Source organism: Camelus bactrianus, chromosome 29, assembly GCF_048773025.1.
Source record: "Camelus bactrianus isolate YW-2024 breed Bactrian camel chromosome 29, ASM4877302v1, whole genome shotgun sequence".
NCBI lineage: Eukaryota > Metazoa > Chordata > Mammalia > Artiodactyla > Camelidae > Camelus > Camelus bactrianus.
Window position 1 is genome coordinate 22,561,687 of NC_133567.1, and position 20,838 is coordinate 22,582,524.

The 20,838-nt window shown below is 39.2% G+C and overlaps 1 pseudogene; it reads left to right on the top strand.

Annotated features, from left to right (window-relative positions):
- The first annotated feature begins 490 nt into the window (after positions 1–490).
- LOC105066719 (interferon regulatory factor 7 pseudogene) overlaps positions 491–20,838 on the top strand; it is a 159,851-nt pseudogene continuing 139,503 nt past the window's right edge.

Consider the following 20,838-nt stretch of genomic DNA (forward strand, 5'->3'; position numbering starts at 1 on the left):
CATGTGTTAAATGGTGATACTAAATAACAGAGGGTTAATGTCAGAAGTAAATGGAAATCATGCAATCATGCTCAATATCTTGTAATAAACTTTAATGAAAAAGAATATGGAAACAAATATATGTATGTATATGTATGACCGAAACACTATGCTGTACATCAGAAACTGACGCTACATTGTACACTGACTATACTTCAATTAAAAAAAAAAAGATACAGATTGTCCAGGTAAAACTTCTATCACCATGCCTGGCTCATGGCAAGTGCTTGATAAATGTTAGCTGAGGTTATTAAAAATTCACTGACTCAACCACGTGGAAATCCACTGGATTTTTTCCAGCCCTCTGGAAATGCATCACCAAAGAGGCCACTGACTATATGCTGCCTCCAACAACCACATTGGGGCTTTTCACTTCAGAGCATACATCCATCAGGCTGCGAGCCGAGTGCAAAGTCTGCGTCTTCTGGGTATAACTTGCGGAACACGCGCCATGACAGCGCCAAGGATGGACACCATCCAGCCAATAAACGGTTCATTAACTGTGGAATGGAATGAATTTGTGAAGACACAGTATCTGATGCCTTCCTTGGGGTAGAGATAGAGCTGCCAGGCTGACATATTCCACCATTTATTTTCTCAGCTGATCTTTTAGAGTTCCAGAAGCACTTTTTTGGGTTGCACCCAAGCATTTTCACCACCTTTCCCACTGTGCCAGTGAGCAAACCTTCAGTGTTTTGGCTTAGTTTTCATTCGCCTGCCTCTTGGGTAAATATCCCGAGGAAGTATAAAAGTTGTTACAGCCATCAGGTTACAGTGTGTGTTTTTTATTTCATGCCATTGTCCTGGAAACAATGAATAGTATTTATGTATAAAAGACAATACATTGACTTTGAATGTGTACTTGTAAGATTGCTATGTCCAAATTTGCATAAAAATCAGGAAACATTTACATTAACGCTTACATTTTTGATGCTCCAACATTACCTGATAGACTTGCTGAAAATTTGGTCTGCGATAGATTCTTTCTCTCCAAATATTTCTTCGGGCCTGATGGGTACATAGGTTTATTAAAAAAACATGTCTTGGGAACAATATACTATTATTGCCTGCTAATGGAGCAGAAAATCAGACATTCCTTGTGGGCAAACTCCATAGGTGACGGACCCCTGAAAGTCTCTGATTCTGTCTTTCGATCACTCCTGCTCCCAGTGAGGCAACAGGAAGTCTGCCATTGCAGTTGGGGCTGGGCACTCACTCACATCGCTGGTAGTGCTGTCAACCTGGCCAGGGCTTCCAGCTTGAGCCTTGATGGTCCCACGGCCTGAGCGCAGACCTCATTCAATTCACACAGGCTGCGATGCTCTTGGGAAAAAGGGGAAGGGTGACCACTTCCCCTATCTATGCATTATACTTGCTTGGGGCTGTCCCACCCACTACAGAAGTGCCTGTGCTCACACACACACCCCTCCACACAAACACAGACAAACACAGATACACACACCACACACACACACACACACACACACACACACACAAGTCATCATCTCCAGGATGCTTCCCCAGCACCAGGGCTGTTTGGCCTTCGTGCTGTGGGCAACTCAGGGTCCAGACGTCATCTTCCCTGGGAGCGTTTTTCCTTCCGTGGTTCATTCTGGTTTTAATCAAGTGCCACACAGTTTGCGTGTTTTTGTAGACTTGAATCCCAAAGTGGTCAGTGTTTCTGTGTCTTTTCCAGAGGCAGATTTTCAGCTCTTAGCAACACAAATTCATCCTAACAGGCATGTGAGGTGTTGTCCAGCTCCGCTCCTCCACACATGTGAGCTCAACATTCCTGTGGATTCCTTAAGCGAAGGGGATTCCTAAATCCACTCACCAGCAGCAGCTCACCCTCTGTATTAGTTGGTTTGGGCTTCTATTCGTACAGTACCACTGGCTGAGTGGCTTAAGCAAGACTTAACTGTCTCACAGTCCTAGAGGCCGGAAGCCCAAAGTCAAGACCAAGGGCCAACAGGCCCCTCTCCTAGCTTCTTGGTAGCTCCTTGACTCGTGGCAGCATAACTCGAACACTCTTGGTGTTCCCCTGTGAGTCTGTGTCCAAATCTCCCCTTTTTGTAAGAACATCGGTCACACTGGATTAGGGGCCCTCCATACTCCGCTATGACCTCATCTTAACTGATTATGTCTGCAACCACCTGATTTCCAAATAAACTCACATTCTAAGGCACCGGGGCTAAGACCCCAACACCCCCTTTTTGAGTGTGTGGGGAGAGACATAATTTAACCCTAACACTACTCAAATGTCCTTTTGCATAATATTTGTGTTCAATGACAAAGTGAAATTACATTCTTCAGAAGTTCCTAAATATCTCCTATTTGGACACACACTTTAATTATTATTACTACCTTCTAAAGGACTTTATGGAACATACAGCAAGTTTTAATCCCTGCAGCAGAAATTTTGTAAAAATTAAAAAGAAGAGGGCAGCAAAAAAGTGCACAATTTAGAGTTTCCATGTGTTTATGTTGTACGTAAACTTACGTCTCTCACAAGAGGCATTTATGGAGTATTTGTGTGTGTGCCAAACTGAAAAAAATAAACACTCATCAAGCTATACTCATGTCCCGAATGTCTTCAGATGTATTTTGTTAGAAACCTTCATGTGAGTCTCTTGCCCATCTTGTGTGTTTCACCAGAGTGTTTGTTATTTTAGCACCTCAGTTACAAGTCATGCTCTTCTACAATTAGGGCAAAGCTATTTTTACATATATCAGAATATGACCTATTGCTACCAGGGTATCAAATTTCTATACTCTTAGGTAAAATAAAACTCTAATAGGTTTGTTAGCTAAAAAAAAAAAAAGTGCTTTTTGTAGAAAGTAGTGCACGGATTTGATTTTGTGTCAATTCACTGAATCTCTGAGGAGAAACAATTCATTTTCCAACTTCTCTCTCAAGTGTCTAATATTCCTGCGCATCTAGATTTCAGATGTGTTCCTTTTTAAAAAGAATTCTGAATCGACACTTCCTACAATTTTCCCTTGCTCTTCAAGGACAAGAAGCAAAGCAGCAGACTTGTACTGAAGTGACCCGGGCAGAGCGTTAGCCAAGCTCTACACTGTTCTCACAAATTAAATAGGATCATTAGGTTAAAGATCACAGGACCCAATGGACTGGTCATGATCACCCTGCCAAGTCCCCTTCCAGCTGAAGGTGTCTCTCCACTGCTCTCTGAGCACCACTGACCACTTATTGGACTGAAGTGGTGGTGGTGGTGGGGTTACCCAGCTCAAATTTGGACCGAGAAATGGCCTGGAATAAAGATTACTGTCCAAAGAGATAACCACGAGTAGGTGAGCCTATCCGTCAGACCTCCTTTACAAGCCAGGCTAGACTAGATTACAAAGAGGATGGTCTAATAGTCAGAGAGACGGGAAGGAAATAGCACCGGGGCCGGCAAGGCAAAGACCCTGAAGCCCGAAAGAGAGGAGGGAGAAGCTGGTCCCCAGGGCTGCCTGGATCTCGGCCAGCTCTTTGTTTCTGTCTGTTTATGGGAACTCTTAGCCTCCCTGTTCTTAAGGTGGCCTGAGCTAGCCTTTCCTTTTTATGATCCAGAGTGCCTAGTATCCACATCATCAGAGATCACTTTATATCCATGAATATCTTTCGAGTCCTTCCTATTAGGTGCTGGGCTCTGGGCTGAAGACTTCCAGTCTTCCAGGAGTGCACAGAGAAATCCACGATGGATTGTTCTTTTCTTATCTAAACAAGGGACCACTTAAATGTGTCTCTTCCATTAATATGGTGGCAGAACTTTATTTAGTCTTCATTTCTATATTCCTGAGAGACCTTGTAAGTGAATCACAAACATTTTGAGTCAGGAGTGTAGGAATATCTTCCCTCATGTGTCGCAGTCACATGAACAACATGTGACTTGTGTGATCAGGCCACCCAAGATGGCTGTTCTCTTGCTTTTGCTACGTCTCCTGCTAGACACGTCCCTGCCTCACCTGGCTGACCCTTCCTCTTAATGATGGAGCCAAATCAGTAAATGTCTAGTGCTTGCCCCAGGCCCCAGCTAGTGCTTGTTCTAATCTTTAGATCAGAACATCTCTACTTTGATAGCTTATCAAAAGGATGCTGGGGGACACGCCCCTCTGCTGATTTCCCTAATAATCGACAAGCCGACCTAACGTCAATTCCCCCTGACTGGTAACCTTCCCCTCTCCTCGGCAGTGAGGACAGCTGCCCTGTCCTACCTGCCATCTGCGTCCACAGTGGGGAGTCCCTCCAGGACCCTGTTTGCTTCAGACGTGTAAGGTCCCCTGTCCGATAAACCATTTATGTCTCTGACGTTGTCTCCAGGTTCTTTCTTCCACCTTGAGGCTGGGCAAGTTTAAGTCTTGCAAACCTATGGGGTGTAGTAGCCCGACTCTTGTGGCCTCAGCTAAGACGGAATGGAACTGTTCAGTAGAACTCTAAGAATTCCTACATAATGTCATTTTTCTTCTTCGAAGTAAATATAAATGAGAAATAAAGGCATATGTCATAGTTCTGTGACTAAGTTTTTGCTAACATGGATGATGATATTTTATTTAATCGTTGGAGCTGGAGTTTGGGTAGACCATGCACTGGCTCCCTGATACGGTATGTTAGGGAATTCACTTCCTTGAATCTCAATTTTGTCATCTTGAAGAATGTAGATAATAACCTTAAAAGACCTTTGGTGAGCATTGAAAAAAGACAGCACATTTTTAAAGTGCTTAGCATAGTACTTGGCACATGACTGATCAATAATTGTTAGCGCTTTTCCTCTTCTCCTTCCCTTCACATCTGCCTTTCCAATTCTCGGTATCAATAAAATCACATGCAGTCTTTAAAAGTCTACTTTGAAATTTTGCCTCAAGAACCACATCCTCAAACCTAAGTGGCAATATATTTTATTATCTTGAGTCCTACTTTATGGGACAGTCATTACTTGTGTCACATATACCGGCTGACCTTAAATGCAAACCAAAGAGAAACCATTTTCTCCCTGTGTCCTAAATAAGGCTTCAGCTGAAATATGGTGAAATCATTTTTAAATCTCTTTCTACAACAAGGCATGTGGTTGGGAAATGAGAAATATTTCTCTTCTAAAAATGGGACTCCTAAAGTATACAAGATACACTTAATTCTTCCTGGTGACAAAAGGATCCTTCCCAGGATCTTTTCAGTGATAAGATCTTTGCCACACCTGTGCATTCTTTGACCCCTGCCAGCTATCTAGTGTCTCCAAACGTCTCATCCAAGCACTGGCTCTGACAGGTCTCAACGTTAGGCTAATCGAGAAACCAGTCTGATTGACTGTAATAACATTTAGTTAAAGATGAAAATCAAAGAGACAATATTAAGCAAATACTTAGACAAAGCTCTTTCAATACAAATTAAAACACAGTATATTTGATTTAAAGCGTGTATTATTTAGGGTCAGAAACTCTGAGGTTCAAAGCAAGGAACTACTTGCTTACTATCTGTTCACACTTAGGCAAGTTACGCCAACCTGTTCAGCTACAAATCCACGTCCTGTGAGTCCGTGTTCAGAGCAAATATCCCAGAGTTGTTTATACTTGCTGTGTCCCTCCTCATTCCCTTCTCTCCTTGGCTCACACTAATTAGCATTTTGTCTCCAATGAACCCCTCAAGTGGCATGATTTAAGACTACAAAGACCTGATTAAATGAAGCACACGTCCCCTTGCCCTCACCTTACTTGGCATCTTGATGCATTCGATACGGTAAACCATCCCTTTTTTTTTTTTTAAACACTTATTTCAACTGATTTTCAAGGCCTCCATACTCAGTTTTCCTCCCTGTACTGCTGCCCCATATTAGCCTCACCAGCTGGCTTGTCGTCCTCTACCAGACCTTTTATGGATGGAGTTCCGCCACAGACCTATCCTTCGACTATTTCCCCTCCAGCTACACCTTCCACTTAGTTTATCTCACCCAGGATTTCAGCTTTAAAGGCTATGTACATGTTGAAGACTCCCAATTTTTATTCTCCACTTGAGACCCCTCCCCAGAATCACAGCCTTCCCTGTCCCACTGTCTACTCAGCTTTGCCACTCGGATGTCTTAGGGGCACCTTAAGCTTTCATATGACCAAAAAGAACCACTGAGTTCTTCAGTCTTCTCTATTCTTCGCTTTCTCTAGATCAGCATCACCTCCCACCTAATTGCTCAGGCGAAAAACTTAGAAATCACACCTGATTCCTCTTTTTCCCTAACACCTTCCATGCAACCCTTGTCCAAGCCATCATGGAATCTTCCCTGAGCGATGACAATAACATCTCAACATGCCCTCCTGCCTCTATTCTGGCTACTCTGCTGTTGATTGTCCACACGGACACTAGCATTGTCGATCTAAAGCATAAATCAGATCCTATGGCTCTCCTCCATGAAACCCTCCAATCGCTTCCCGTGCAATTGATAAGAAGATCCAAACCTGCCCGCCAGGCCCTGCGTGGTCTGGCTGCCGCCTTCCCCTTTGAACTCACTGGCCTCTTTTCCTGTTTTACTGCATTCCAGGATACTTCCATTTTATGTGTGTCCCTCAAGGGCTTCACAAGCGCTATTCCTTCTCCTTGGAATACATTCCTCTGAGATTTTCAAATGGCTCTTTCCTCTCATTGGAGATCTCAGCTAAAATGATGCTACTTTATAAAGACCTTACCCTACTATCCTAGTTAAAATTGCTCCCCCAGCGCTCTTTCTCCGTCACTCTCTAGAGCATCATTCTATTTTATTTCCTGCAAAGACCTTACCACTATTTGAAAAAATCGTATTTATTTATGCTTTGGTTTATGGTATTTCTCTGGCTCCTAGAATGTACGATCTTTTTGTATCTCCAGCACCTAGAACAGTCTCTGGCACACAGCAGGGGCTTCTCCCACTAGAAGTTGTCAGTTGGCTGACTGGATGTTTCAACGTCTCTGTAAGGTTGTGACAGAAACAAGACTTATATCTTAGGATTGTTTACAAAGTGCTTAGCTGGGCTTATAGAGAGATGTTCAGTAAATGTTAGCCTTATCATTATTTAAATGTAATTTTTGGTCTAGAACATTTATCTGCTAGTTATTAGTTACGCTGAATAGCTATGGTGAAACCAACATTCTCAGACCTTGCTGGTAGAAACTGAATCCTCTTAGAAGATTACTGGACATTATGGAGCAAGAGATTCAATCTGTTATGAAAAATCTGGGTAATTTTCATACCCTTTGATTCATAAATATCCAAAGAAAATTATATCTATATTTTCATAAAAATAAGCTTAATTTAAAAAGACATTCATCCAACATGATTTGTAATAGGATGAATCTAGAAAAAACCTCAATAGGGTAATAATTAATAAAATATAGTTATAAAATATATACAATAATATAGGAACTTTAAGTATATATTCTTAAATTAAAAACTTGCACAAACTTGCACTATGGTAAGTGCCTTCCCCTCAAAAATCGATTGAAAAAATGGGACTAGAAGTACATAAACAGTACTTTTTTGTAATTTCAAACTTTTAAAAATTATTTCTATTATCAGTAATTAAACAGAAGTACATATTCATAATAACTTTGACTAAAGCAGCTTTTTAGCTCAAACTTACATATCTAGTAATCAAGCTTTCATTTGTCAATTACTTTTTAAATAGTGAAAAAATATAGAAAAGTACCCAAACTATTGTAACAGACAGCCATATTCTCATCATCCTCTAACAGCTGTTAATAGTTTCTTATTTTAAAAAAATGACATCACTACAAGATTTGTAAATGTGCAAATCTTCTTTGCTGATTACTAGGCATCTTTTTATAAGTATTAATACTATTACTGTGTCTCTGTAACCAGTCAATCAAGTACCTTAAGGGCACTTAATTGAGCTACTCTTTCTTTGATTTATTGATTGAGTTTAATATACTTTTATTGAGGTATAGTCAGTTTACATTGTTGTGTCAATTTCCAGTGTACAGCACAATGCTTGTCATATAAGAACATACATATATTCATTTCATATTCTTTTTCACCATAAGTTACTACAAGATATTGAATATTGTTCCCTGTCCTGTATAGTATATACTTGTTATCTATTTTATATATATTAGTTAGTATCTGCAAATCTTGAACTCCCAATTTATCCCTTCCCACTCCGTTCCCCTCCTCTTTCTTTGATTTTGATGGGAATTCTTGACCACATTCTTGGCTGACATACTTTCCCATTCACTACCATAGCCAGTCATTCCAAATATTTAACTCTCAAAATCTCAACCACTCTCTAATCCCTCCCTTTCATCAAACAACCTTAACTTCTACTTTAGTGAGGAAATGTTAAGTCACTAAGCACAAACAACAACTTCCCCCCATCACTCAGGACTGATATGCACGTCGGTTGTTTGCATCAGTTGGTTCCCTATCCTTGACGCCCCCAGGTTGAACAGATTCATCAGTATTTTGAATATCGCTTCTGTCACCACTTCAAAATTTACCAATATTTTTATTCATCCTTACCTCTGTCTCTTGTCTCAGAAGAAGAAAATTTCACTTCCAGCAATAGCTAATTTCTGTATTCTACTTCTTTATAATTTTGCACCAATAATTATTCTGCCTTCCTTTTTATTTTCAACTTTTTCATCATCACTGACTCCTTTTACTTTGTGTGTAACTTACTCAAACCTTCCTCAATATTAAAAAAAAAAAAAAAGAAAAATTAATCACGAGCACCTGAAAGTTCACTTTCATTTACAAAAATAAGAGAGCAGAGGAACCGACTGATTTTTATCGAGAAATCTGAAGCATGAAAAGAAATAGGGAAAGGTGGTTTTCGATTGCAAGAGACAAGAGACACAACAATCAAATGAACCGCTTGGAACTTGTTTGGATCCTGATTCCAAAAAACTAATTATAAAAGGACATTTTGGGTTTTTTTTTTGTGAGACAGTAGGAAAAATTTTAGTATAGACTGGGTATGTATTAAGTATAACAAGGAGTTACTGTTAATTTTGTTGTATATAATTATGACACTATATTTATAAAGGAAAAATACATTTTTTTTTAGTGAAGTATAGTGAAGAATATGGAGATTAAACAACATGATTCTGGGATTTGCCATAAAATAATTCAGCAAAGAGAGTAAGAGAAAGAAAAAACTGTAGTAAGGAACAATATAATTATTCATAATTGTTTAGTCTGAATAAACTGTGATGGTTCATTTTATTATTCGTTTCATTTTCATGCATGTTTAAAATTTTTTCCTCAAAAAGTTGTTTTAAAAACTGATATGAACAAAGATGTTTCCTTTAACCTCATTTCCCTTCAAGGTTCATTCTCATCTCTCTTCCTGTCTCTTGATATTTTTAGAAATAGCTGTTTGGCTAATCCCCTCCTCTTCCTTATTTACTTTCAGCAAAATCAAAACCAGATTTTTACACACACCATTTAGTCCGCACTGCCCTGTCCAAAGGCGCCTCAGGTCTCTGTCACCGGAGCAGGAAGGGCTGTCCGGCCGCAGAGGGAAGGAGGCCGGAAGTACCACCGTGCGGGGGAGGTGGCGTGTGTGCACGTGGCGGGGGATCCAGGGTTACTCACAGCGCTGTGACAGGACGTTTCGGCCCCCCTGACTTGTCCATAGATGCAACGTCACCACGCAGGCTGTTTAATCCTTCTGAACAAGTAACTGTCAACTGTGGGAACCACATTGGCCTTGATTGGGCAAAAGATACATTCCTTCTCCGCCTGCCTCCTGATCCGCGCACAGAAAAGCAGACTGTGTTCAGACCTCCTCATCCGCGCCGCGGAGAGTGCAGTCTGAGGATTCTTGCCGGGGCAACAAAGCACACCCGGAACTAAAAGGCAAGCCCTACCACGTGACCGCCGGGGCCCGGCCGGATTGGCTGCGCGGCTCTCTCTGCGGCACATGCGCAGTGAGTGCCCGCGCCTCTCACAAAGGGAAGCCTGTCCTCCCTGGATAGACCGATCCTCTTGCCGCCTGCTCTTCCCGCCCCTTGCGCTGCTCTTGCCTAGCGCTTATCAAGACAGCAATTTCACACTTATTTGAGTCCTTGATAAAATCTGTCTCCATTATACTGTGGACTCCCTGAGGGCAGGGTTGAGATTCTACTTTTCTGCCCTCACTAATCCTTAGTGTCTTGCGGGTAGTCTTAGTTCTTGATCATTCTCCCAATGAAGCCTCAAGAATCATTTGATTTCTCTTCCATCTCAACCCGTACTGCTCCATGCTTCCTATGTATGACTCATTTTTTTTTTTTTAATTGTTGAGGCAGAGTTGATGTACAATATTATATAAGTTTCTGGTGTACATCATAGTGATTCACAATTTTTAAAGGTTATGCTTCATTTATGGTTATTACAGAATGCTGGCTATTACCCTGTGCTGTACTATATATCCTTGTAGCTTATTTATTTTATATGCAGTAGTTTGTATCTCTTAGTCCCCTACCCCTATAATGCCCCTTCCACTTCCCTTTCCCCATAGTAACCACCAGTTTATTCTCTGTGAGTCTGTTTCTTTTCTTTTCTGTTCTGTTCACTCGTTTGTGTTGCTTTTAGATCCCACGTATAAGTGATATACTGTATTTGTCTTTTTCTGTATTTATGACTCATCTTTATGTGTTCCCTTTCAGGTCAGTCCCAAAGCTGTAGACCATTGGGGTGGGGGCTCATGAATTTTGTGGTTAAAAAGTAGAGTTAATACTCTCCTAAATCCTGGTTGCTGTACCTAAACCCAACTGCCTTTCCTTCCTTATGTAAAACTTCCCTGTCTTTAGTAAAAATTCTCCTCTTCAAATACTTCTCACGTCCCAGTAATAAAAGATTTTGAAACATACTTTTTTATGTACCTCATGCCCTGCCAACATACCAGCGACTGCCATGGTCATGCGTGTGACCTACATGACACCTGGCCTTGCAGTCAACCCCTTGACGTCCTCATCTCCAAAGATGACCGCCCCTCTACCTGAGTTGCACACAGCCATATTCACACTCTAGACTTTGTCAATAAACCGGACTAATTCCTATCAGAAGTCTTCTACCCCAGTATCCCACCCTGACCGTAATCTCCAATATTCCAGTTCTTATTTTTGCCCAGGTGTAGGTGTTCTCTTCAGCCCTCACCTTTCCTGACCACTTTGTAGTGTTTGACAGTATCACCCAATTATTTCTTGTAAAAACTCTTAATTGTCATGAAAATCATTTCTCTTGGTCATCCTCCTCCTTTTCTCATTCCCCCTTATGCTCATGCATGAGCTTCCCCCCACCCCCGGCTCTCAAACTATTGCTTCTCTAGTTTCTGCCCTTGCCCACTGCTCCTCTCCTTCTGCATGTCTTTCTGGGTGATCCACATGGTTTACGTAACTCCCAATTTAGATGGATTGAAATAAGATAAGCAGGTATCTTCCTTGAAGTGCACTAAATGTGCTATGGGTAAGTTCAAATGCCAAGTAGTTTTGTTCACAGATTTAATATACAAACTAGAAAGGGCACATCCTTACCTTCTCCCTTTGCCAGATAATCATAATGGCTTCATGTCCTCACAAGTTATTAAACATGTATTGCAAGAAGTACTGATATCTCACCATTATTTCTTCCAACAATTTTGTGATCTTTGAAAAGAACCTACAGATGATCTAATTGATTCCTGAAGTCCAACTTATCTTAACATTCTGCAAATCTGTAACTTTATGAGTAGATGAATTAAGAGCACATAACATCTAATACAATAGAAATTTACCCAGGACCTGTCCAGAAAGCTATGACTTCTAAATACCTATCATGAAACAGTAGCCTTACATAATAATACTACATAGTTGCCACATAGTTATCATCCAATTTCTAGAAGTGTAACATAGTTTCAGATTTAAAAATGAAATTAAAAATATTCTGGCTGTAATGGCACACTCCTTTTTATTTTTACCAGCGCACCCTGGTATCACACTTTATATTACAAAAGTTTTTGAATCAAGTTGGTAACCTTAGAAAGAGGTGATTTATATTCATGCTAGATTCAGCAAAGTTCTTTCCCAGTGGTATCTGAACATCGTATCCCAGAGGGAAATAAAACGACAGACCATGATGGAAGCATTTTCAGCTACCAGGTTAGAACTGTGTCCTCGTTGGTCAGTTAGGTATTCATTGAAAAGCCCAGAAGAACTCCAACAGCAATGTTTGAGTAAGTCTTCATTGTTTTTTGCCTGAATATATTTAGCACACAACTTTCTGGGAAGGCAGCCAGGGTAGGAGTCACCATAACTAACACATTTCCTTTAAATATAATAGTGGAAGTCATCACAACAATTGTAATTTGTGAGCTTCCAAAGGGGAACTGGGTATTGCTACATAATACATTCGTCCCACAGAATTTGAAAAGTTTCCTGGCATGATCTCACGAAGCCCCAGCTGATTATTTTGTTCATCAATTAAATAAGGGTTTAGAATTACAATCTGTTCTACTTCAAAGAGTGCTTCTCTGTACTAATTGCCCCATTCATTCCTGGTAAGTCAGAGAGTAATGTCTATATAACATGTCAGTCATGAGTAGGGGCAGTCCTCTCAATTAAAGAGAAAGCCTTATTGATCTGTGGAGACTTCAGGAAGAACTGGAAATCTACAGACCTGAAGGTAGAGTTTGGTTTAGTCTCTTCAAGAACTTTTTACTATGTCAAGCTTCTTGGGCACTCTGAGTTCAGCTGAAGAAGCTGCAAAGACATTTGCCTTGTATTAAAACAATGGAAAATAGCAAGGTGGGGGAGGGTATAGCTCAGTGGTAGAGTGCATACTTAGCATGTACGAGGTCCTGGGTTCAATCCTCAGTACCTCCGTTTAATTAGTAAATAAATAAATAAATAAACCCGAATTACACTCCCCCCGACGGAAAAAAAAAAAAAAAAAAAAAACAACCAATGGAAAATGTAGAGTGTTACACTTTGAATTAGATTTTTAATTTTCAGTTAATAATCTTAATACCTCACAGGGGAAACACCAGCACCAAGGGTTAAGGTCGCAAAGGTTGATTGATTGGACGTAGGTACCCATGGAGATGGAACTCTGCTCATGTTTCTACTAGGATTGTTAACTGTTCTTATTAGTGCTCTGTTCACAAAAGTTTCATAGCTTTTGAGCTGTCTTCCTCAATCCTATCCTTCCCGTAATCTCTCTTATTTTTAGTTTGAAATTTGCAGAAGGTGAACATGCATTGTAATGAATACACCTAAATCATCTCCATTTTATAAACAGGAGAAATCTAAGCGGGTGAGAGATTAAAACCAAGTCACAGTCCAATGAGAGGCAGAGTAAAAATTAGGATTTATGTTGATTAATTCTGGTAAGACTGTTTAAGTAGTACATACTCATCTACACATACCATCAGAGATATGTGGTTGCATAAAATTGGAAACTTTTCAACTACCTTAATTTTCCTTTTATTTTTACATACTTCACTTATTTCCAAAGAGACTGTTATTTCTTTGAAATTGAAGGGTTTTGAACAACTCACAACAGAAAACACTCTAAATAGCACCTGCATTAACTATAATTTAATACTAGTTTTAATGTTTATTTGTCATTAAGAAAGAGTTGCACAAATGATTCATGCAAAGAAACTCTTTGGTTTGAAAGGTCCACTCTACCTTGAGTAGAGCCTAAGGAGGATCATAATTTAATATTTTATGACTTCACACAGAATTCTGCACATCAGAAAATCTTTTGACAAAGATTTTTAGTTAGGTTCCTCTTGTAAGTCTATGTCAAGTATCCTCTTAGTATAAAGATGCAGTTTATCTTATTTTAAAATCATCATACCAGGCAACCAGAGATGTAGTCAGAATGTTTCAAAAGTGATTGAAAATATGCTCACAGATCAACAATTCTACTATGAGATTCTAATTTCCATTATCCTGTCTTGAAACATTTAAGGAACTGTTTTGCCTTGACGGAATTAAGTATCAGTCTTCTCTGGAATAACTATGAACAATCAATTAGCCTGTTCTGTGAAAAAAAGGGAACTCTCCTACACTGCTGGTGGGAATGCAGGTTGGTGCAGCCACTGTGGAAAACAGTATGGAGATTCCTCAAAAGACTAGAAATAGACTTACCATATGACCCAGGAATCCTGTTTCTGGGCATATATCCAGGAGGAACCCTACTTCAGGATGACACCTGCACCCCAATATTCATAGCAGCACTCTTTACAATAGCCAAGACATGGAAACAGCCTAAATGTCCATCAACAGATGACTGGATAAAGAAGACGTGGTATATTTATACAATGGAATACTACTCAGCCATAAAAACTGACAACATAACGCCATTTGCAGCAACATGGATGTTCCTGGAGAATGTCATTCTAAGTGAAGTAAGCCAGAAAGAGAAAGAAAAATACCATATGAGATCACTCATATGCGGAATCTAAAAAAAACAAACAAAAAACCCCAAAATACAAAACAGAAACAGACTCATAGACATAAAATACAAACTTGTGGTTGACAGGAGGATGGGGAGGTGGGGTGGGAAGGGACTGGGATTTCAAAATGTAGAGTAGATAAACAAGATTGTACTGTGTAGCACAGGGAAATATATACAGGATCTTGTGGTGACTCACAGCAATAGAGAATGTGGCAATAAATATATGTATGTTCATGTATAACTGAAAACTTGTGCTCTACACTGGAATTTGACACAACATTGTAAAATGACTATAACTCAATAAAAAAAGTTTATATATAAAAAAAGAAAAAAAATCAATTAGCCTGTTAATTGGAAGGGGATCTATTCATAGAAAACCAGTGGATAATAGTTGCCATGGTGTAAAAAAAACATTGAAATACATGTTTAACAAATAAATTGTCAAAAAAGGTTTAAAATATCTATTCTCTCTCTCGTAGAAAATTAAATTTAGGTGGGGAAACTAATCCTAGATTCCCAATTTCGCTGAAATGTAGTCAACAATTGAAATCAATTGAAACTTTAATCGCACCCTACTCTGCGATTCATTTGTTTGCATCCATTGCTCTTGGGGTGGAAAGAAAAAGCTGACAAGTAGCTTCATAGAAATTGCTTAATAATTAAATCACCTTCTCAAACGTAGCCAGAACACTCAGCAAGTAAGATAAAACTCTAAGGATCACAAAACTGAATGAAAGATGTCTGTTATGGGTAATCCTGAATGATCCCTTAGTTTGTTTCTTCTTTTCTCTGTAGAATTGGATTATTAGTCATAATAGAAAACTGATTTGCATTTGGTTTCTGTTACTGAATTTCATTTTTATCTAATGAAAAAGGTCACATAAAGTATAATTCATTCTCTGTCTCTTGCCTAGAGCTGCTGGCGTATTACTCAGACGAGAGAAAATCATTTTGGGGATGGATCATTCTCTCTAAAGATGCTGAAGATACTTCATTGCTGCTTGTGCTGTTGCAGCTGCGTTCATGAATGTGTTTTGGTTGTAACTGATCTGCAAGATTCAGGCATTAAACTGTTCAAATCGACAATATTCAATATAGTTTAAATAATAGATTTAAAGGCCATTGCGTGTTGTAAAAAAAGAAAGCAGAATATCAAAGTCAGTATGTTCCTGTGAGTCTTAGTTTTATGTTTTTGGCTAGACACTGCTTGGCTAGCAGAATCAGTAGAATAAGAAGTTATATTTCAAACATCAGGATAACATATAGTTATGTCATGCTTTTATTTTGGAGATTTCAGTAAATACACGGTGCCTAGAATAGTTCTGGTAATTTAATAAGCACTTAATAAACTCTTGCCAAAAAAATTAATTAGAGTCACATTGAATATACTGTATTTAGTTACTTAATATCCTCTGCCTATTTTTTAACCAAAGATTTGAGTAGGTTTAAAAATACATAAAATGAAAAGTAACTAAGATAAATAAATGAGAGAATTAGGGCAAAGGAAAAGGATGAGCAAGAAAATAATAAATCTGTGGTAAAACTGGCCGACAGAAATGCATATGTACAGTTGCTAAAGGTTGGCAAGGGTGGTCTCCGTGCTTCCTAGTGGCCAAAGCAAAGAAAAAAAAAACGGGATCAATTACATGCAATTTGGTGTCTTTGAAATAAAACAAAAACAGTTATTCAGAAGAACTGTAGCCATTTTTGATCAAGAGACCTGGGAATAATATCTGATGCGTCCTCATTAATGCAACAAGAATCATCAACATTGCGAGTTTCACTTATTTAAGTAAAAATAATTCAGAAAGGTCTAAAGCAATACAATTTAAACATGTAGTTCTCTAATAAGGAACACTTTACTATGATGAAAAAGGGAACTGACTTTGGGATCTGATCCCAAAGTGGGTCCAGTGTGATCACTGGCTCACTCACTAGCTTTGCCTCTGTACTGTAGTAGTTCCATTTTTAATTTTGGGAGGAAGCTCAGTACTGTTTTCCGTAGCAACCGTACCATCTTACATTCTCACCAACAGTGTAGGAAGATTCCAGTTTCTCCACATCTTCCTCAACTCTTGCTGTCTTTTGTTTTTTTGATAATAGCCATCCTGGCAGATGTGAGATGATATTTCACTGTAGATTTGACTTACATTTCCCTGACGATTAGTGATGTCAAGCATCTTTTTATGTACCTGTTGTATATATCTCCCTTGGAGAAATGGCTGTGCAAATCCTTTGTCCATTCTTTAAATTGGATTATTTGCCTTTTGCTATTGAGTTGTAGTAGTTTCTTATATATTTTGGATATTAACCCCTTATCAAATATACGGTTTGCAAATACTTCACACATTCCCTAGGTTGCTTTTTCATGCTGTTGATTGTTGCCTTTGCTGTGCAGCTTTTCAGCTTGCTCTTGTTCCATTTGTCTGTTTTTGCTTTTGTTGCCTGTGCATTTGGTGTCATGTCAAAGAAATCACTGCCAAGACCAATGTCAAGAAGATTTTCCCAATGTTTCCTTTTAGTACTTATGTGTAAGGTTTTAATCCATTTTGAGTTGATTTTTGTATATGGTGTAGGATAGCGGTCCAATTTTATTCTTTTGCATGTGAATATCCAGTTTTCCCAACACTGTATGTTGAAGACACTATCTTTTCCCCATTGTGTAGTCTTAGCACCCTTGTCAAAGATTACTTCACTGTATATGGGCTTAATTCTGGCTTCTCGACTTTGTTTCATTGGTCTATATATGTGTCTATACCAGTACCATACTGTTTTAATTACTGTGACTTTACAATGTATTTTGAAATCAGGAAGTGTGATTCTCCAGCCTTGTTCTTCTTTCTCAAGATCACTTTGGCTATTCTGTGTCTTTTGTTGTTCCATATATGAATTTTAGGGCTGTTTTTTCGATTTCTGTAAAAAAATTGGGATTTTGATGGGGATGGTATTGAATCTGTAGATCACTTTGGGTAATATCAACATTTTAACAATATTAAATATTCTTAAACCATGAACACGGAATGTCTTTGCATTTATTTGCTTTTCTTTAATTTCTTTCATCAGTGTTTCATGGTTTTCAGTGTACAAGCTTTTTACCTCCTTGGCTGTTTATTCCTAAGTTTTAAAATTATTTTTGATGCTATTGTAAATAGGATTACTTTCTTAATTTTCTTTCTATATAGTTCATTGTTATGGTAGAGAAATACAATTGATTTTTGTGTGTGGATTTGCAACTTTACTGAATTCATCTATTAGTTCCAACAGGTTTTCTGTGTGTGGATCCTTTAGGATTTTCTACATAAAATATCGTGCCATCCGCAAAGAACTTGGCATAGTTCAGATCCCTGAAATACTGGGGAAAGGGCTATGGTCTATTTGGCTCTTGGAGGTTTGGAGAAGGCATAGCCTTACTTGTTACAAAATCAGAGAAGGCATAACCTTACTTACTATAAAATCATAAAGATTCAGAGGCACTCAGTAACTTGGGTAACTGGAAAAGGGACAGATGCAATGAATTTAGCTGCACCCTCTCTCCACTTGGTCTAATTTTGCCTATGAACTTGGCCACCTCACTTTGGTTGGTTGCAAGAATGTTAACGTTCTGTCATCTCTTTATCTAGTTTGTCTCAACGCCTTGCGGAAAAATATATTCTTCCAAATTCATTGATAAGACATATTTAATCAGGTATGCTGCCCTCCTTCAATGTAATAACTTTCTCTTCTGGGCAACACTACTCAAAATTCCCTCCCTGATTTATTGCCTTTCTAAATTTCTTATCTCCCCCCCAAAAATTCATCACTGTATTTTCCCACATCCTTCACTCTGGCCCTCTTCTTCTGGCGAGCCAGATTCAGCTGTTAAAGCCAACATTCACCAGGTCAAAAATTCAACAGTTTTGTATATTCTAAAAGTTTATTTTAAAGTCTGTTACTTGGAATTATAATGCATATCCCAACAAAAATGAGAAAAGTGGTTGCTGGTTTTCCAAAAATAGCAAGCAAAAACTTACTTACTTTCTAATAGGGTTGTGGTACTATTCATTTGCAATGAAAGGGAGAATAAAGCAATGTTACTACAATATTAAACTAAAGGAGTAATGAAACAAGAGGACAAACTAATGATATTGAGTAAGAAATAATAATATATGCATTTTACATTTGGTTCAGTTAAAGAAGCATGAGGGAGCACCTTTTGTGGAGATCATAAAAAGGCTACCTTTTATTATTATGAATAATTTCATCTAAAAATAACTGGCTCTCTATTCTTGGATATAAATGTGCCCAGGCTCCACTTAATATCACTCAGGCCCTCTTATCCTTTGGAGAGATGCATGGGTCTTTGCAAAAGAGAAAAAAAAAAAAAGGCCTCTTCATGATTTTTGTGGATTTTTGATATTATTTTCTCTTTTTCCTTTCTCTTTGTATTCCTGCACCCAAACTTGCTCTCTCAGTTCAGCCCTATTCTGTTTCCATGAAAAAGAAAAAGTAAAAAGATGGTCTTGGCAAGCATCTCTTGGCATTCATAACTTTACTGACGATCTGGAGGCATCGCTGGAGGGGAACGGATCACACACTCTTACCTCCTGGGCTCACTCCTCACACTCTGCTCCCTCTGCAGAGCTTTCTCTGTCTGGACACTTGGGTTCTCAAGCAGTGCCATTCTGTCTCCCTTCCTGTTTTGTCACAGTCAGTCAGATGGAGCAGCACTGCCAGCACTCTAACTTCCTGGCCCTCTTGGATTCTCTCCGTCTCCTGCCATCCAGCTCCTGCCGGGTGGTCCTCTCCACACAGCTGTCTCTCTGGGGCCTCATCACTGCTTCACTTCCTTGCCCTGCAGGCCCAGGCATGGTAAGATCCCTTGCTCCTGCCAGCCCCGGAGTATTACTCTACCCCATGGAGAGTCCACATCCCACCTGTGCTTTCTGACAAATCCCTTTATTAAACTCTCCTCAATTACCCAGTTGGTAGCCAACTCTGTTTCCGTGCATGACTTTACACTTACCAGGATGCTCTTGGGTCATAACCCAGAGGTTGAGCCAATCACATCAAGTCTTTGTGAAAAGGCTTCTCTAGGTAATAGACATCTGACAAGTAGGTGACTGAGCTTGATCTTCTCAGGTTAGCAATTTGGCAATAAAAAGGAATGAAGTGCTTGTCCCAAGGAGATGAAGTGCCACATGAGAACATGATGCTGAGTGAAAGAAGCCAGTCACAAAAGACCACGTAGTGTATGATGCGTGTATACAGAATCTCTGGAAGAGGAAAATCTATAGAGATGGAGAGCAGATAAGTGGTTGCCAGGGGCTTGGGGGATGGAGGCATGGGGTGTAATTGCTAATGAGTACAGGGTTTCTTCTTGGACTGATAAAGATGTTCTAAAATTAGAGAGTGGTGATGATGACCCAATCATTTGAATACTTAAAAAAACCACTGAATTGTATACTTCGAAAGGGTGAATTTTATGGTTCATGAATTATATCTAAATAGATATAATATTTAAGACTTCAGGTCTCAGGAGGGTTCAAAAATCGGTTTAGTTCCCTTGTTCATAATACAGCAGGATGATCTTCAGTTCTCTTAAATTACATTCTAACATGAGCCGAGTAAAAATCAATATTTATTTGTTTGATCACTGTCCTTAGGGTCAGTCTATACAAAGCTTGAACGCAGAGGCACTTACAAAGGAAGAATAAATGGCAAAAGTTTTTAATTTAAATTTTCATTCAACTCTACCCACGTGCTCAGATAACTGTTGGAATAAAACTTGAGACCTCTGGAGAAGATTTTTTACCTTCTTCCTGGCACCACATCATTTCCTACTCCTCTGCCTCCCTGTGCCAATCTCTCTGAGCCCATGATTCTTAGGTATTTTTCAGGGGAAAACCAATGTTTTGAACTATGATATGAGTTTCAGGTTTCAGCTTTAATCCTGACTTGGCTAGATGAACATAAGCAATGTGTCATACACAGTCTCACAGAATCTCAGTGCTGGGGACTGAGCAGATAATTTTTTCATAGGAAGGTTTCTGAAAATAAGGTGAAAGAAAACTTACTGACATCAAAATGTTGGTTTCAGCAGGAACACAAGTGCTAACCTGACCCAGAGGGAGAATCAATTGTAATGAATGTGGAAAACAGTCTCAGAACAGAACGCATCTGAGTTACTCGAGAGTTAACTGACTTGAAAAGTCTTTAAGATGAAAACCCACCCGATGGCCTTTAAAATATTAAGTCAGCGACTGAAAATGCTCTCTCTGTATTGTTATAGTTCATGTAACCGGCAGTGGGGTCTCTCAGGGAGATTTCCCATCCTTTGAGAAGCAACTGAAAATTAACAAAATTTTTTCATATGGGATGCAAAACTGTGCACAGCTCTTGCAATAGTCGCTGAAAG